Here is a 17,766-nt window from a genome sequence, read left to right on the forward strand (position 1 = left end):
CATCTAAGTTTACCTACAATACAACTTGCATCACATGTTTAGTAAAGAACTTACATTAACCAGAGCAGGCTAGGCTAGGCCATGGTGTCAAACGACCCCAGTGACTTAACACAATGAAAGTTTATTTCTCACTCAGATCATGCAGATGCAGTCGGGCTGGTCTCCTGGGTAACTCTCCTCCCCGTAGTTGCCCTCCATGCAAGAACCTGATGGCTGAGGCTACTTCCAGCTTGGTCCTGCCATCTTGTAGCTTCTAGCTTTTGTCACTGAGCTGGCAGACAGGGGAATAAGAAAGACTATGAAGAGGTCACTATATGTGTTTAACTACCTCAGCCCCAAAGTCGCATGTATCATTTCTGCTCACATTCTGTTATAAGATCTAGTCATGTCGCCAACCTAACTGCAAAGGAGTCTGGCAAACAAGAAGAACACATGGGAATTGATGTGCAGGATCACATTCTCTACAAAGATCCTAACAAAATAATGTTGCCTATATCAGAAAGAGACATAAATAGAGGCAGAAATGGACCACAAAGAAGCCAGGTTTCTCGGAGTAACCAGGGCCTACATAAGATGAAGTTAGTCAGTTTAAGCGGAAAAGCAAGGTCGTGCACCTGTGACTATGTCGTGCTTTCTTTAGTAGAGAAATCTTCCCACTGAACAGAATTAGCTTCTTAGAAACACTATAAGCCCCTCACTTTGTGCCGTCTTAGAAGCACTCGGGGAGAGACCGCACCTACTTGTGGTTCTAGTAAAGATGGACTCCAGTTGTTTCCTCCAAATGTTTACAATACTGTGGTTAAGATCACACAGTTTTAAACTCATATCGACTAGAATTCAAATATGCACACAGTCATCTATTAACTCTGTGACCATGAGTGAGTTATTCAAATCCTCCAAGTCTGACTTATCTCATCTCTGTAAGAAGAATAGTGGCAGTCCCTGCTTCTAGAGCTAATGCATCTACTGATGGAAAACATGCCAAAACATAGTCACAAATAAATGGAAGCTGCTATTATTATTGTCATTATTATTATTGCTGTTACTATTATTATTATTACTTTCATGCATAGACCTCAGCTAGATCCACTTTTCTTATAATGGCCATCTGAAATTGGCTTTAAGCAGAAAAATCATGTTGGCCATTAAAAATACAAACAGATGAAGAAGCGACTAAAGCAATGATTCTAGGGATTTGAACTGCATGGACCAGTATTTTTTAAATCCTAGATTGATGAGAGTGTATTTAAAAAAATTTGCTAAGACTGGGTATGAATTTTTTAAAAGTAAGTAAATGAAGAGAAGGAAAAAACACTACCGCCATTTACTTTTGCCAGGCTTTTCTTTTAAAAGGTTACTTGGCATAAAAAACAAACATAAAAGGAGTAAAGACTAGTTACAGAAGAAAAGTCAGTTCTTTGAGTAAATTTTGCTTTGTGAAAAATGCACCAAATATTCTTATTTACTTCACTTTTGTGGAAACCGTGGATCTAAGGGATTAGGTTGACGTCACCCTTTTTGCTCTTGACTTTTCTGATACTTTTCTGAAGTTTTAATATGCTAATGTTTCTGAAGAGGCAGGGGTAGTTCTTAGGAGACATTTTCATGAAGGGACTCCTGTCCATGTTGACAAAAGAGAGTGAGTGTTTCTAGATAATGTGACAAGCATATGCATGTTAGGAAATGTATTAGCCTATTTTCATACTGCTATAAAGAACTGCCTGAGATTGGGCAATTTATAAAGGAAAGAGGTTTAATTGACTCTTTAATTGACAATTCAGCATCGCTGAGGGAAGGCCTCAGGAAACTTACAATCATGGCAGAAGGTGAAGAGGAAGCAAGGCACCTTCTTCACAAGGTGGCAGGAAAGAGAAGTGTTGAGATAAGCGGAAGAGCCCCTTATAAAACTACAACTTCTCAAGAGAACTCACTCATGATAATGAGAACAGCATAGAGAAAACTGCCACCATAATCCAGTTACCTCCAGCTGGTCTCTCCCTTGAAACGTGAGGATTATGGGAATCATGGGGATCACAATTCAAGATTTGGTTTGGGTTGTGACACAGAGCCAGACCATGTTATTCCACCCCTGGTTCCTCCCAAATCTCATATCCCTTTCACATTTCAAAACTAATCACACATTCTTATTCCCTAAAGTCTTAATTCATTCCAGCATTAACCCAAAAGTCCAAGTACAAAGTCTCAGCTGAGACAAGGCAAGTCCCTTCCACCTACAAGCCTGTAAAATCAAAAGCAAGTTAGCTGCTTCCTGGAAACAATGGAGGTACAGGCATTGGATAAATACACTCACTCCAAATGGGAAAAATTGGCCAAAACAAAGGGTCTACAGGCCCCATGCAAGTCCAAAATCCAGCAGGGCAGACACATCTTAAAGCTCTGAAATGATCTTCTTTGACTCCATGTCTCACATCCAGGTAACACTGATGTAAGAGGTGGGTTCTCCATGGCTTTGTAGGGTACAGCCCCACTCTCAGCTGCTTTCACAGGCTGGCTTTGAGTGTCTGTAGGTTTTCCAGGAGAACAGTGCAAGCCATCAGTGGATCTACCATTCTTGGGTCTGGAGGATGGTGGCTGTCTCTCACAGCTCCACTAGTAAGTGCCCCAGTGGGGACTCTGTGTGGGTGTTTCAACCCCACATTTCCTTTCTGCACTGCTTTAGCAGAAATTCTTCATGAGGGTTCTGCCCCTGCAACAAACTTCTGCCTGGACATCCAGGTGTTTCCATACAGCCTCTGAAATCTAGGCGGAAGTTCCCACATCTCAATTCTTGACTTCTGTGTACCTGCAGGGCCAACACCATGTGTAATATGCCAAAGCTTGGGGCTTGCACCCTCTGAAACAATAGCCTGAACTGTATTTTGGCCCCTTTTAGCCATGGCTGAAATGCGGGGCACCAAGTCCTGAGATGTCACAAAGCAGCAAGGCCCTGGACCTGGCCCATGAGACCATTTTTTTCCTCCTAGGCCTCAGGGCCTGTGATGGGAGGGGCTGCCTTGAAGACCTCTGACATGCCCTGGAGACATCTCCCTCTTACCCACCACCCCTGCTGCACCATTGACTTGGTGATTAACATTTGGCTCCTTGTTACTTCTGCAAATTTCTGTAGCTTGCTTGAATTTATCCCAGAAAATGTTTTTTTCTTTTCCATCTTCAGGCTGCAAATTTTCCAAACTTTTATGTGTGCTTCCCTTTTAAACATAAGTTCTAATTTCAAATCATCTCTTTGTGAATACATTAAGCTGAATGCTTTTAAGAGCACCCATGTCATGCTTGAACGCTTTTCTGCTTAGAAATTTCTTCTGCCAGATACCCTAAATCACCTTTCTGAAGTTCAAAATTGTGCAGATCTCTAGTACAGGGGCAAGATGCTGCCAGTCTGTTTGCTAAAGTACAGCAGGAATCACCTTTATTCTAGTTCCCAACAAGTTCCTCATCTCCATTTGAGACCACATCAGCCTGGACTTCATTGTCCATATTACTATCAGCATTTTGGTCAAAGCCATTTTACAAGTCTCTGGGAAGTTCCAAACTTTCCCACATCTTCCTGTCCTCCTCTGAGTCCTCCAAACTGTTCCCAACCCTGCCTGTTACCCAGTTCCAAAGTTGCTTCCTCATTTTTGGGTATCCTTATAGCAGTACCCCACTCTACTGGTACCAATTTACTATATTACTCTGTTTTCTTTTCTTTTTCTTTTTTTTTCTCTTTTTCTTTTTTTATTTATTTTTATTTTATTTATTTTATTTTTTTTGAGATGGAGTCTCACTTTGTTGCCCAGGCTGGAGTGCAGTGGCACAATCACAGCTCACTGCAACCTCCGCCTCCTTGGTTCAAGCGATTCTCCTGCCTCAGCTTCCTGAGTAGTTGGAACTACAGGTATGCACCACCATGCCCCGCTAATTTTTTGTGTTTTTAGTACAGAGAGGGTTTAACCATGCTGGCCAGACTGGTTTCGGATTAGTCTGTTTTCATACTGCTATGAAGAACTGCCTGAGACTGGGTAATTTGTAAAAATAAGAGGTTCAATTTACTCACAGGTCAGCATGGCTGGGGAGGCCTTAGAAAACTTACAATCGGCCGGGCGCGGTGGCTCAAGCCTGTAATCCCAGCACTTTGGGAGGCCGAGAAGGGCGGATCACGAGGTCAGGAGATCGAGACCATCCTGGCTAACACGGTGAAACCCCGTCTCTACTAAAAAATACAAAAAAATAGCCGGGCGAGGTGGCGGGCGCCTGTAGTCCCAGCTACTCGGGAGGCTGAGGCAGGAGAATGGCGTAAACCTGGGAGGCGGAGCTTGCAGTGAGCTGAGATCCGGCCACTGCACTCCAGCCTGGGCGACAGAGCGAGACTCTGTCTCAAGAAAAAAAAAAAAAAAAGAAAAGAAAACTTACAATCATGGTGGAAGGCAAAGAGAAAGCAAGGCACCTTCTTCACAAGGAAGCAGGAAGGAGAATTGCCGAGATAAGGGGGAAGAGCCCTTTATAAAACCATCAGTTCTCGTGAGAACTCACTATCATGAGAATGGCTTAGAGGAAACCACCTCCATGATTCAATGACCTCCCCTGATCTCTCCCTTGACATGTGGGGATTATGGGAATTATGGGGATGACAATTCAAGATGAGATTTGGGTGGGGCCACAAAGCCTAACCATATTAGGAACATATGTTGGCATGCAAGCTTCTTTGAGTGTGGACCAGTATGGCCTCCCTGGCCCTGATAACAGACATTTACTGTGTGCTCCCTAGCATGTTGAGGGCCACCCTGAACGTCACAACAGCTCTTAGGGGAAAGGTACTCTCATCTGCTCATTTTACGGGTGAGGACATTTAAGGCTAAGCTAGGTGAAACAATGAACCTGAGATCATACTGCTTATAATTGGTGGTGTCGAAATTTGAACCTAGGATTTTAGGGCCCTGGCTTTTATCCAAAGCTCTCTGTCCTAGTGTCTCTTAGTGTTTTTGATGTTGGTGGTAATACATCAAGGACATTTGCCACTTATTTTCCCATCACTTTTATCAACCTGGATGAGGTAGAGAGAACTGCTGCTGCTGCATATTTGTTGCTTTTCATAGCCAAGCTCATCCTTTCTCTGTATTGTGGAAGAATTAGCTTTTTCTATTTTGGATGGACCCAGGGCCAGATTGTCCATGACCCTTCACTCCTAGCTTTCCACCCTCTCTGTGAATTTCTTTCACCAAGATGTTGCTTGGTCATGCCACCATGACACTGACCTTGGTTAGCAGCCAGGTCCTCCACGGAGTGTGTGGAATCGCATTAATCATATTTGTACTTAACACACATGAGTCATGGCTTTTGAGGGTGCTTTTAATTGGCTATAAATCAAGCAAGGAACTTGAAAAATGAAGGCAATTAATGAAAGAGCATGTGAGAGGTGTTTTGCATCCTAAGGGAGGAAATACATCGTCAGTGAATTAAATGTCAAAACAAAGGCTCTTTTGACCCTGCTGAAAAGATTTCATTTGGATAGTAATAAATGGATGACCTTTCCAACCTCACAGGTGGAGAAATGCCTGTTTCCTGAGTTCAAGCTGACTTAGGCTTTTATCGGTCTACATTCTGTGTCTTGAGAACTTCCTAGGTTCTTTTAGTTTTGCTTTCATTTTTTGTGATTTTTAAAAATAACAATGATAATTCCCTTTACATTTTCTGGTCATTCTTCACACATCCTTCACATACTTCATACAAGCTTGTATTTACTTTCAGGTTGGGAGACTGATTAATTGATTAGTGAGGTTGTATAATGTTACCTGCACTGCAGTTTGGACAGAGCTGGATAAGGTTGTGGTTTCAAGTAGTATATTTGTTTTAATCTGTTGTGATGTGCCAAGGAAAATTATTCTGGTATTGTCTAATTCACTCTATCATTATGAAGTTGACGTTACATCAGGTCAGAATGTGGACTCCTATTTACATTAATAAGAGGTTTTCCTATATTTGAACAGAGCTCCATAGAAATGTAATGCTTTTCCGTTCCCTTCTACCAACTTATTTGTATCAATCTAGTAATAAGTCAATAATAATGATTAGGAACCTCATAAATGCATTATCCTACCTACCTAACAAGTGTGAAATATTACAATAAAATGACGTAGGATAAGAAATGAACATATGTACACATCAAAGACAGATATAACAAAATGTTTAGAGATCCTTCCGCTGGACTTGGGTCCTGACTTGTTCTTTAAACCATGGGAAACACAAGAAGTAACAGAGTGAGAAGGCCTTCCTAGATGAGGAACATGAACGCAGGTGGAGTTCCCTTGGCCTAAGTTTTCTTAACAGTAGAATGGAAGAAATAAATAGACCAGAGGTATCACACTGTCAGCCCTTGGGCTAAATTTGCCTCATAGATGTGTCCTGTTTGGCCGCTCAGTGTGTGAATTTGAGGTGTTTGATAAAAGGAATTTGTTATTAACATTTAGAATTTAACCTTTAGAAATTGCCAATTTCTGGGCAGTGTTGCATCTTCAGAGCGTAGACCCCAGAGGTCGGCTGCCTGGGTTCAAATCCAAGGGTGATCTTTTACTGACTAAGTAACTTTGGCAAGTTGGGAAAAACAAAACAGAAAAACTCCCTATGGCTTTATTTTCTCATCTGGAAAATTAATATTATAATGGCAGCAATCTCAACAGTTTATTTTGAGGACTAAATATTAATCTATGCATGATAATCATAATATTGTATAATAATAATTATTATTATTATTATTTGAGATGGAGTCTCTCCCTGTTACTCAGGCTGGAGTGCGGTGGCACAATCTCAACGCACTGCAACCTCTGCCTCCTGGGTTCAAGCTATTCTCATGCCTCAGCCTTCTGAGTAGCTGGAACTACAGGAGTGCACCACCACGCCTGGCTAATTTTTATAATTTTAATAGAGCCAAGTATTGCCATGTTGGCCAGGCTGGTCTTGAACTCCTGGCCTCAAACAATCTTCCTGACTCGACCTCCCAAAGTGCTGGGTTAGACATGAGCCACTGCGCTCAGCAGGAATTTTTTTTTTTTTCTTTTTAAGCACAAGTGTAGTAGTGAGAAGTGGGGAAGGGGTAGAACAAGGAGTTTGATCTGTAACTTTATCCTTATTAAAATACCAATGAAATTCTTTACAGAAAAAGAAAAAATAATTGTAAAATTTATATAGAACCCCAAAAGACCCAGAACAGCAGAAGCCACCTTGAGCAAAAAGAACAAAATTAGAGGTATCACGTTATCCGACTTCCAGTTATACTACAAAGCTATAGTAACTAAAAGAGTGTGATACTGGCATAAAAACAGACACATAACCAACAGAACCAAATAGCAGACCCAGAAATCTATGCATTTACAGTGAACTCATGTTTGACAAAGGTGCCAAGAACATACCTTGGGGAAAGAATAGTCTTTTCAATAAATGCTGCTGGGAAAACTGGATATCCATATGCAGAAGAATGATAATAGAGCCCTTTTTCTTGCCATATACAAAAAGCAAATCAAAATGAATTAAAGACTTAAATCTAAGAACTGAAACTCTGAAACGACTATAAGAAAAATTGGGGGAAGTACTCGAGGACATTGGTCTTGGCAAAGATTTCTTAAGACCTGAAAACTACCGGAAACTAAAACAAAAATGAGCAAATGGAATCGTACCAAGGTAAAAAGTTCCTGCACAGCAAAGCAAACAATCAAAATGAAGAGACAACCCACAGAATGGAAGAAAATATTTGAGAACCGCCTGTCTAATGAGGGATTAATAGCCAGAATATATGAGGAAGTCAAACAACTCAATAGAAAAAAATAATTTCATTAAAAATAGGCAAAAGATATGAACTGACATTTCTCAAAGGAAGACAAATGGCTAACAGGTATGTGAAAAAAAATGCCCAACATCACTAATCATCAGAGAAATGCAAATAAAATGTATGTAACATATTCTCTCAACTGCAGTTAAAGTGGCTTTTATCCAAAAGACGGGCAACAGTGAGTGCTGATGAGGGTGTGGAGAAAGGGAAACCCTTATACACTGTTGGTGGGAATGTAAATTAGTTCAGCCACCATGCAGAGCACTATGGATGGGCCCCAAAAAACTGAAAATAGAACTACTATATGACCCTACAGTCCCACTGCTGGGTATATATCTAAAAGAAAGGAAGTCAGTATATCAAAGAGTTGTCTGCACTCCCATGTTTATTGCAGCACAATTCACAATAGCCAAGATGTGGAAGCAACCTAAGTGTCTATGGGCAGACAAATGGATAAAGAAAATGTGATACATATACACAATAGAGTACTATGTAGCCATAAAAAAGAACAAACTCCTGTAATTTGCAAAAAAAAAAAAAATGGATGGAACTGGAAGACATTATAATGAGTGAAATAAGTCAGGCACAAAAAGACAAATATTGAATCTCCTCGCTCATATGTGAGAGCTAAGAAAAAAAATGAACTCATGGAAATAGAGTGGAATGATGGTTGTAAGGGGCTGGAAGGGTACTGGGGAGGGAGGATAAAGTGGAATTGGTTAATGGGTACAAAAATACAGCTAGAATGAATAACATCTAGTATTTTGTAGCATAACAGGGTAACAAAAATTGATAATTTATTGTATATTTTAAATACCCAATAAGATGGAATTGGAATGTCCCTAACACAAAGAAATGATAAAGGTCTGAAGTGATGAATATGCAGTTACTCTTATTTGATTATTACACATTGTATATCTGTATCAAAACATCATAGCTACCCTGTAAAAATATACAACTATTATATACCCATAATGATTTAAATTATTTTTAAAAATATTAATCTGGCAGCCTCCCTGAGTCTCTCACTCCTGTCGGGATGTCGGGACTGCAGGAACTCCGTCCGAGAGCCCCACCGGGGGGACTCTGCCGGCCTTCTTTGCCGGAGGCCGACAGACCTCTCCCCCACACCTTAGGTTACCAAAAATAAATTTGCAGTTTTGCTCCCCCCAAAAAATAAATAAATAAATTAATAAATAAATAAATAAATAAAAATAAAAGTATTAATCTATTTAAAGGGTTTTGAATAGTAGCTGACCTGTAATGGCCCCTGAAATATTAGCTGTCGGAAACAGCATAGGGATAATTGTAGCTGAAAGCTTTCTGTGGCCCTCCAATGTTTATCTTTCTGATATACAGTAGTTAATTTTCCTAGTTAATTAAACTAGTTAAACTAGTTAAACTTCCTAGTTAATTCTGCCTGTCCCACGTGGGCATCTAAATTCACCTTCATGAAGTCACTATTACTCCTAAGACTGTGCATGGAGTCAAATGATGTTCCATAGAAGACAAAACCATCTTGATGTTTTTGATGCTATGTTGTTTCTATCATATCAATAACACTGTAGACAATACCTGCTATTCACTATCAAGGAAGCAGAAGACAGTGCTAAGAGGTGACAGACAGGACATGGGCTGGCTGGTGTTGATCAAAGACTTTAAAATCTGTTTTCAGCATTTTGAATTGTTGATACAGGTAATGTACGAAAAGGGCACCGTGTGGTCAGACAGTGTGGCTGGCTTTCTTGGAAATTCAGAGTAGGAGGAAGGTGAAAAGGGTGAGTGGGCATGGCCCAGGCTACCATGGAGCCATTTCAGAAGTCCTGAGATGGAGACAGTTTGTATATATATCAGAGGAGAGATGAACAGGGGAGATGGGAGTGTAATTGGGGAGCACTTGAACATGAAATAAGTGAAAGGAGAGCCCCAGGGAGACCCAAGGGTTGACACTAGCAGACATCTAAAAGAGGTTTTCCAAAAGAGAAGCAGGATCACTGAAGTCTATTCCCAGCTCTAACATTGACTTGCATGACAATTTTCCTCCCTGGACCTCTGTTTCCTCATTTGTATAATGAGAGCATATGAGTTGGGCTATTTTGATTGTAATTAACGGTAACACAACTCCAACTAGCCTCAGCAAAAACATATAAAATTATCAGCTCACATGACTGAAAATTTCACAATGTGAGCTGGCTTTGGAAACACTTGGATCTAGATGCTCTAATGATATCCTCAATATCACCCTTCATCCCCCAGCTTTGCTTTCTATAATATTGGTCTCAATCTTCACCCTCGGAGGGTTTCCCTCCAAGATGGCCACCAGCAATTCCAGTCTTTTATTCTTCTAGCTAAAAAAGCCAGAGCATCTGTTTTCCCAGTGTTCCAGCAAATATCTCATGGCTAACCATCCTTGGGCCAACTTGGGTCATGTGCTTATCCCTAAGCCAGTTATTATATACAAGAAAATTCTGCACTTCTGTTAGCCAGGCCTGGGGAAATGGACATGCAATTCCTTGAAGGAAGGAAATGATGCTGGGCTGGCAAAAGCCAGACAGTGCATTCTAAGGGTATTGTGCTCTATCGCTAAGGTCCTGTTGAGTACTAACATCCTATGACTGCAGACTGTGCTCCATGCCTGAGGATTTTTAGAACCCAGCATACACACAAATGGAAATGTTTTTCAGGTGACAGGGGATGAGGACAGCCATCACGCCAGGTTTCTTGCTGGTGATGCTGGTGAGCAGATTGCTTAATTAAGACTATCAAATTCTAAGTGCTGCCATATGGCCTCACTCTTCAACCTGTTGAGTGTCTTCACTCACATGGTTCTGGAGTTGGTATAAATCTGTTTCATTCCTGTTTTTCTTTAAGGATTTAAGAATACAGGAACATACGGATGTTACAGGAGCATCTCCTAATTTAAGGTATTAGAACTACATAAACTGGGCTGCTTAATAAGTAAGGCATCAAAATATAAATTGGGAAAGATTAAGCATGGCTTTAAATAGCCCGAGAAAGCAGAAGTTCTTATTATTCTGTTACAGATCAAATATATACATATTCTAGTAACAGAGGTGCCCTCTGTTTGTTCTTTTCACCTTAATTTTCATGGATTTTTTTTTTTTTTACTTGAGAGCAAAAGGGCAAGAGGTACAAATGCTTGCCAGTCAAAATATCCCCAAGGACTTTTGCATTTGACCAAATTCATTCTCCTTCTGGAGATAGAAATGGAGAATAGAAAAGGAAAAGATATATATTGGGTCCCTACCACTCATTAAGCCAACTGTAGAAGAAACACTGAATGGTCACCTAGTTTGTGCCAGACCCTGTGCTAAGTATAATAGATAAAGCTTGGAATCAGATAAAAAATGTGCCTCCTGCTCTGGAGCTTTCATTATACTGGAGAGAGAAAAAGGCAAACATGATATAATAAACCCTTGAGAACACAGGAAAATGGCACATGACAAGATGATGAGAAGTACCATGAAGGAAATAAGGCGAGGTCATATAATAGAGATTTCAGCATGGCTGCTGAAGAATGGGTAGTCAAAGAAGATTTTTCTAAGAATCCAACTCCTGAACTATGAGAAGAATCCAGTGAAGTAAAAATCAATGGTATAAACACTTAGGTAGAGCGAGTAACTCGTGCCAAAGCCCTAAGATGAGAGTGGGTTCTTTGGTTTGAGATACTGTGATCCAGGAGGAGAGCTATAATTTGATACATTTAATCATCCCAAATGTCTTGTAAATAGGATTATAAACTCTTTGTTACAGATAGGGGTATAAAGGTTGACTGAAGAGTCCAAGATCTCACTAAGAAGTGTCAGTGGTTCTACAATCTTCTGACTCCAAACCCCATGATCTTTCCATATGGAATCTGTAGCTGGTGTTGGAGTTTCCTTTCACAATAAAGTGGTCTAGTCATTGCCTCTTAGAACAGACTGGAGTGTCCCTGATATTTTCACAAGACAGTCATGTGGGCTCCCAGATTATAATGCTGCCTGTCTCTGTCACTCATAATGGGTGGTGTTTTTAAGCTATCCAAACTTCCAGCTCCTAATTTTTCTCATCTGTGAAATGGAGATAGTATTTCAAGGATTAAACAAGATAGCACATGCAAAGGGGTAAGAGCAGTGCCTGCTACATGCAATATTTTTATTTTAAAAAGTTGGTTGGTTTTATCCTTTAAAAGAATAAAGCTGGGGTGGGAAATCTGTGTGAGATGATGCTGTTTGAATGGGTAGTGCTGGATGCCCACCACAGATGACCCATGAAGTTTTCAATATAGCTTGGCTCCCCTGAAAGAGAGCATATTTTCTTCCTACTTGCTCTGAGACTCTCTTTTAAGCATTTTTATATTCTAGGGATGCATGCTCTGCCCCACCCCCCACCACTTCTCACTCATGCTTGGTCTCTTTGAGCTAAATGTTAAAAACATGCTCTGTGAAAAATATTTGAGAAATCAGTTCTCCCAATTTTAGGTCCAGATGTGTTCTGGAATTTAGAAAGATAATAAGATGTTCACATTGTATATTACACAATTCTACCAGCGGGGTCTGGGGCAGCACCCTGTAATAAAACAGATTTACATTTCAGTAGTAAAGCATATGAATGTTTACCCTCAGTGGGATAAATAAGGACCACAAATAACATCATGTCAGTTCAGGTTGGGTTTTGCTGCCAAATGAGTTATAAAAACATGTTTGGTGTGCTGAGTCTCTTGGATTTCAGAATTGCAGATTGCAGTCCGCAGAACATTCCCTTGAAAAGTTGCAGACCTTAGTCGTGCTAAGACGTTAAGTTGGCCTCTTTACATCCCGACCACTTCTAGGGGCAGCAGAGTGTGGTGGCTCAGCCTACCCCTCAACCCCTCTACTACTTGTGAACACCTTGGTAAATGATGTCTTGGCAGGCCACCCCTGAGAAGTGGCCAAGTGCTGCACCAGCTTATTTCTTTTCCATTTGAAGCCAAAATGGTTGTCAGCGATCCAGGCTCCTCTTAACTGTGCCTGTCAGCTGATTCTGAAGACCTCCCAGAGGATCTATATTTAGCTAAAACTGGTTTTAATTTTCATATGTATACATTAAATTCCATAGAGGAAGGGGGGATTCCAAATGAGGAAACATTGATTCTGAATAACATAAAAGAAATAAGTACTGTTTGAAAAACAGTTCAAAATATGAGTCAAAACCTCCCCGGAATTTGGTTAGCACTGCATTTTTCCATGGAAGAAAGTCTGTTGAATTGAAAACAGAGTGAGAGTAAGTGGGGATAAATTATGCTAAGGAAGGAACTCAGCATCAAATACTAGGTACTGAAGAGGGGAAAGAGAATAAGAATAGGGAGGACTGAACTTAGAGGGCAACTGGGATTGCCAGATGGATCCTCATGGGGATGTGTGGCCAGGTAATCACATGGAGGCCATGGACTAGGACCTGGCTTTTGACCATACTCAAGAGGGAGAGAGAAGCTATAGCTCCCAAAGAAAGGCCTGGAGTCTTGCACATGACAGCTTTGATTATGCTTCCAAGGTTTTGTTCATTTTGGGGACATGACCAAGGTAGTTCTAGAATGAGTGAGGCCAAAGCTGGAAGTGTCACAAAGTTTTTGTTCATGACAAAAGTTGCCTGCTTTGCTTTTGGATGCTCTCAAACTTTGTTTTCATCACGTGCAGTTTTGATCAGGACATTTTAGTGTTAGATATATACCCTTCTGTACCAAAGCAGAGGTTGGATTGTTATCTGTTGAAAAGCGTTTTGTTAGCTATAATTACAATATGATGACTTAGTTAGGATTCTGACTTTAAAGAAAGTCAAGACTTTTAACTCAAGACTTTAAAGAAAGATGCTTAATTAAAATAGAAGGAAGTTGCGTAGTCACAGATTCATCCAAAGACCTGAATTGCAAGGTCTCAGAAAGGACAGAAACTAGAGAAGTTCCATGGGCGTAAGCAATGGGAACTCAGAGAATTAGGACAGTGCTTTTCGAGCTTTTACAGTGAATGACGGTATTTGTTTCATTTTGTTTTCTTTTAATGTGTCACAGACTAACATACTTTTGTTAAAAAAAAGAAAAATGTCAAATATAGTTTTCAAAAAGTTTAAAACATGACTCACATTCACATCTAAAGTGAACACATCAAAGATTTTATCTATCTCAACAATTCAAAAGGGGACCAGTAAAATGTTAACTATGATTGCTATTTGCATGCAATTTAATAGTAAAGGAGTGTTAGAATAAGTTTGCTTGGTTACATACGAAGGTGGTTAATGTCCTGTATTAGTCTGTTTTCACACTGCTAATAAAGACATACCCGAGACTGGGCAATTTACAAAAGAAAGGTTTATTGGACTTACAGTTCCTCATGGCTCGGGAGGCCTCACAATCATGGTAGAAGGTGAAAGGCATGGAGGAGCAAGTTACATCTTATGGATGGTGGCGAAAAGAGAATTTGTGCAGGGGAACTCCTCTTTTTAAAACCATCAGCTCTTATGGGACTCATTCACTATCATGAGAATAGTGCAGGGAAGACCCACCCCCATAATTCCCATGGCCTCCCACCGGTTCCTCCCATGACATGTGAATGGTGGGAGTTACAATTCAAGGTGAGATTTGGGTGGGGACACAGCTAAGCCATCTCATGTCCTACAGGACAAAAAACTGCAACCTCTATGGTTGTCTTTTCTACCCATTATTACTTGCATCTCTGCTAGACAGAAATCTATGAATTAACACGTCATGTTATTAAGCCTGAAACCATCAATGAGTAGTGAACAATGAGGTGAACAATACATTTTTCTAGATAATTAAATAAACTTTGACTTGACAAGTTAATGCCTGTATATGACACTGAAAGAACATGCAACCCACATTTTTGTCTTATTTTCAACTTTTGAACATTTTTTTCTTAGTAATATGATGAAAATCAAGTTTTATAAAATTAAATAAATCCAAAGACATAAAAAGTAAGCTTTTTAAAAAATAGACTGAACAGGTATAATGTTACTATGTCATACTGCTTTCAATTTCTATACTCGTCATGGGCCCCTAACAAGAGGTTGGGCATTGGTCTGTGGACCACACATTTAGTGTTAAGAGAGGAATAACTTAACTCCAAATACCTTCCCGTTTGGGATGCCTTCATTCAAACTCCTGGTAGAGAAGCTGATTGGCCTGGCATTGGGTCAAGAGCCCACTTCGTGGTCTGGGAGACAGGTGTCATGTTTGGAAGCCCATTCCCTAAATTAGGGACTTTAAACAAACAAAAATCAGAGGCATCCAGTTACAGAGGCAAACAGTTACTGAGTTTGGAGAAGCAGCCCAAACAAGGGGAGGAGTTGGGCAGTGCTCAGCTCTGACGATAGAAAAAATGTGCCTGGGAACTATCTCAAGTTTCATTTAGGCTCCCAGATTTCAAGCATGCACCCAAACAGCTCATATACTATACAGTAAATACACCTTCTCAAAGTATCACCAGATAACTGGTGTTAAAACAAGACTACATTTATTAGAACTCACTTCCACAAAGGAGAAAACTACCTTAACAGTATCTCAGCAACATTCCAGAAGATGGAAGTCAGAATAGATATTTATACGGCTTGTAGGGAAGGTATAGGCTCATGTAATTTAAGATAGGAAGATGATTGGTATCGGGTAAATTCATGACATCCTGATTTAAGATTGTTAGACATAGCAAGATGAGTATATTGAAATAAGTCTGACAAGTAGGTTATTGTTTGATAAATGAGCTATTTATCTAAGTAAGGAGACTGTTGTCCCAGATAAATTGATATGCATAGATTTTCTGAACAAAGCAGTGAAATTGTTCCTGGGTTAGAGCCTTACAATTCCTGGACAAAGGTTTCTGTGAACAATTAAGTCAGTTTGACACAGGCGATCTCAGTTCTTGGTCTTAAGCACTATACCATGTTGATATAGGTGGTCTGAATTCCCAGGACATGGTAGTTCACATTTGTTCCACACTAGCATTTCCCAAACTTCTGTCTATGGAACACTATTCTGTAGGTGGTAATAGGAATGCAATGGGGGAAAACATATTTTGAAGTTAAGTTTGGGAAATTCTGTTTTGTTTTTTAATTTAAACTGTAGGCCCTCTCCAGCCTTTATGATGTGAAAATGCACAGTAAATATTCCAGAAAGCATGCAGAAATACCTCAGAGTCTAATTCTTTTCCAGTCTAAAGAGCTCCTCAAATCTCTCCTAAACTTATGTGCTTTACACACGGCCATCTCTATTAATTTTTTTTTTTAATTTCCAGTTGCCAGTGTAACCTGGGGGCCAGGGAAGACCTGAACCTCTATCACTCAAACCCTGTCATGATTCTTGAGGAGAGAGGAAGGTGGAAGTACGTACATACACATAGACACACACACATATATACACACATACACACACACTCTCTCTCTTTCTCTCTCTCTCTCTCTATATTCTCATTCTGCTAAGCTAATAGAAAGTAAGATATAGTAAAATGTTTGAAAATACACATGTGCAGCTTTGAAAAGTCTTCTCGTATCATGATGGCTGTGGAATCAGCCTCAGAAGCCAGACTCTCTGAGCCCCAAGGAACTGTCACATCCCTCTCCCTCTCCAGTAACATTCCCCAGTCTGTGTCACCTAGACCAAAAGGGTGTCAGGGTGGGGGTGGGAATGCCCCTTCCCTGAAATCCTCAGTTATCTCTACCCAAGGCTTACAGTAAATTTTTTGTAAATTAGAAACCTCTTTGCTCTCTCAGTAAACTCTGGCTTTCAAGATTTTTGTTTTACTAAAGTCTTTAGACTAAATGTTGAATCTTTCACTCCTAATCATCTCCAAGGCAGCAAAATGCCTCTAGCAAAAAAGAGGAAAGGTCAACTGGGAAAATCTGAAGAGAAAGTCACACAGATACATTTCAGTAAGTCTCTGTTACTTGAGGCTTACAAGAAGGAAAGAATTCCCTCTCTAAACACACTCCAAACATACAGGTGTTGAGAACAGGGAGATTTATTCCAGAACCCCTCCTGTGGGTCGGGACTTCTGGTAGCTTTCCTGTCCTGGTTAGGATTTTCTCAGCGACTAGGTAGATTTGAGTGGAGCCTGGGGCATGGTTGTTGGTCTAATGGCAGGGGATGGGGAGACAGAAGGAGTTGGCAGGGAACTGACAAATCTCCAGGAGGTTGTTAAGAACGAAAATTCAGATATTGCCATCTTCCATTCCAAAGCATGAAGAGCCTGTCATCAGCAATTGTGCCTTTCTAGATGTCACCTGAATATCTGACATTGAGACATTGAAAGGTAGATCAGGACTGATTTTACTGAGCATTTTCAAAGACAGCAGGCAGGCTTTTCAATGTTGCATGAGATCCTCACCTTCTCTGAGGTGACAAGGGCTTTCTATTTTTTTGAGTCCCCTTGTTTGCTGATGCCATCCCCTCCTACCCCGTGACCATGACACCACCTACATCCATGACATATATTTCCAGTGTGTTCCAACTTCTCCTGGTCAGCCCCCACCAGCTCCATATTCCAGTGGGATAAGCAAGACTTGCCTGGAGCTTAGCAGGCTGGGCCCATGCTTGTGGACATCGTAGCTCTGGTCCTCATAGTATTGGTGGCAGGCAGATGCCCAGCTCTGGCACCTGAATGCTTGGATTTGGATGCCAGCTCTAGTACTTACTAGCTGTGTCACCTGGAGGAAGGTCCTTAGCTTCTCTGCACTTCAGGTTTCTTTTTTAAGGAACACTGTAGGAAAATCTGAGGCTGGCACAGCCTCTGCTCGGTAAATGGTGTTTATTTCTATCCATTGATGCCATCTGACCATGGCCCCTCAAACCTCACTTTGAGCCTTGTGAGCAAATGATACACACTGATACATACTGATTATATATATTTTTCTATATATGTAAAAAAAATTAAACACATAAAATATACATTTTAATTATTAAATGT

The 17,766-nt window shown here is 40.4% G+C and overlaps 1 protein-coding gene across 5 annotated transcripts in view; it reads left to right on the forward strand.

Moving 5' to 3' along the window:
* Positions 1-17,766, forward strand: part of CDH13 (cadherin 13) — a 1,192,767-nt gene that overhangs the window by 238,393 nt on the left and 936,608 nt on the right. The window lies entirely within an intron of this gene.

Source organism: Colobus angolensis, unplaced genomic scaffold (assembly GCF_000951035.1).
Source record: "Colobus angolensis palliatus isolate OR3802 unplaced genomic scaffold, Cang.pa_1.0 Scaffold207, whole genome shotgun sequence".
NCBI classification, from domain to species: domain Eukaryota; kingdom Metazoa; phylum Chordata; class Mammalia; order Primates; family Cercopithecidae; genus Colobus; species Colobus angolensis.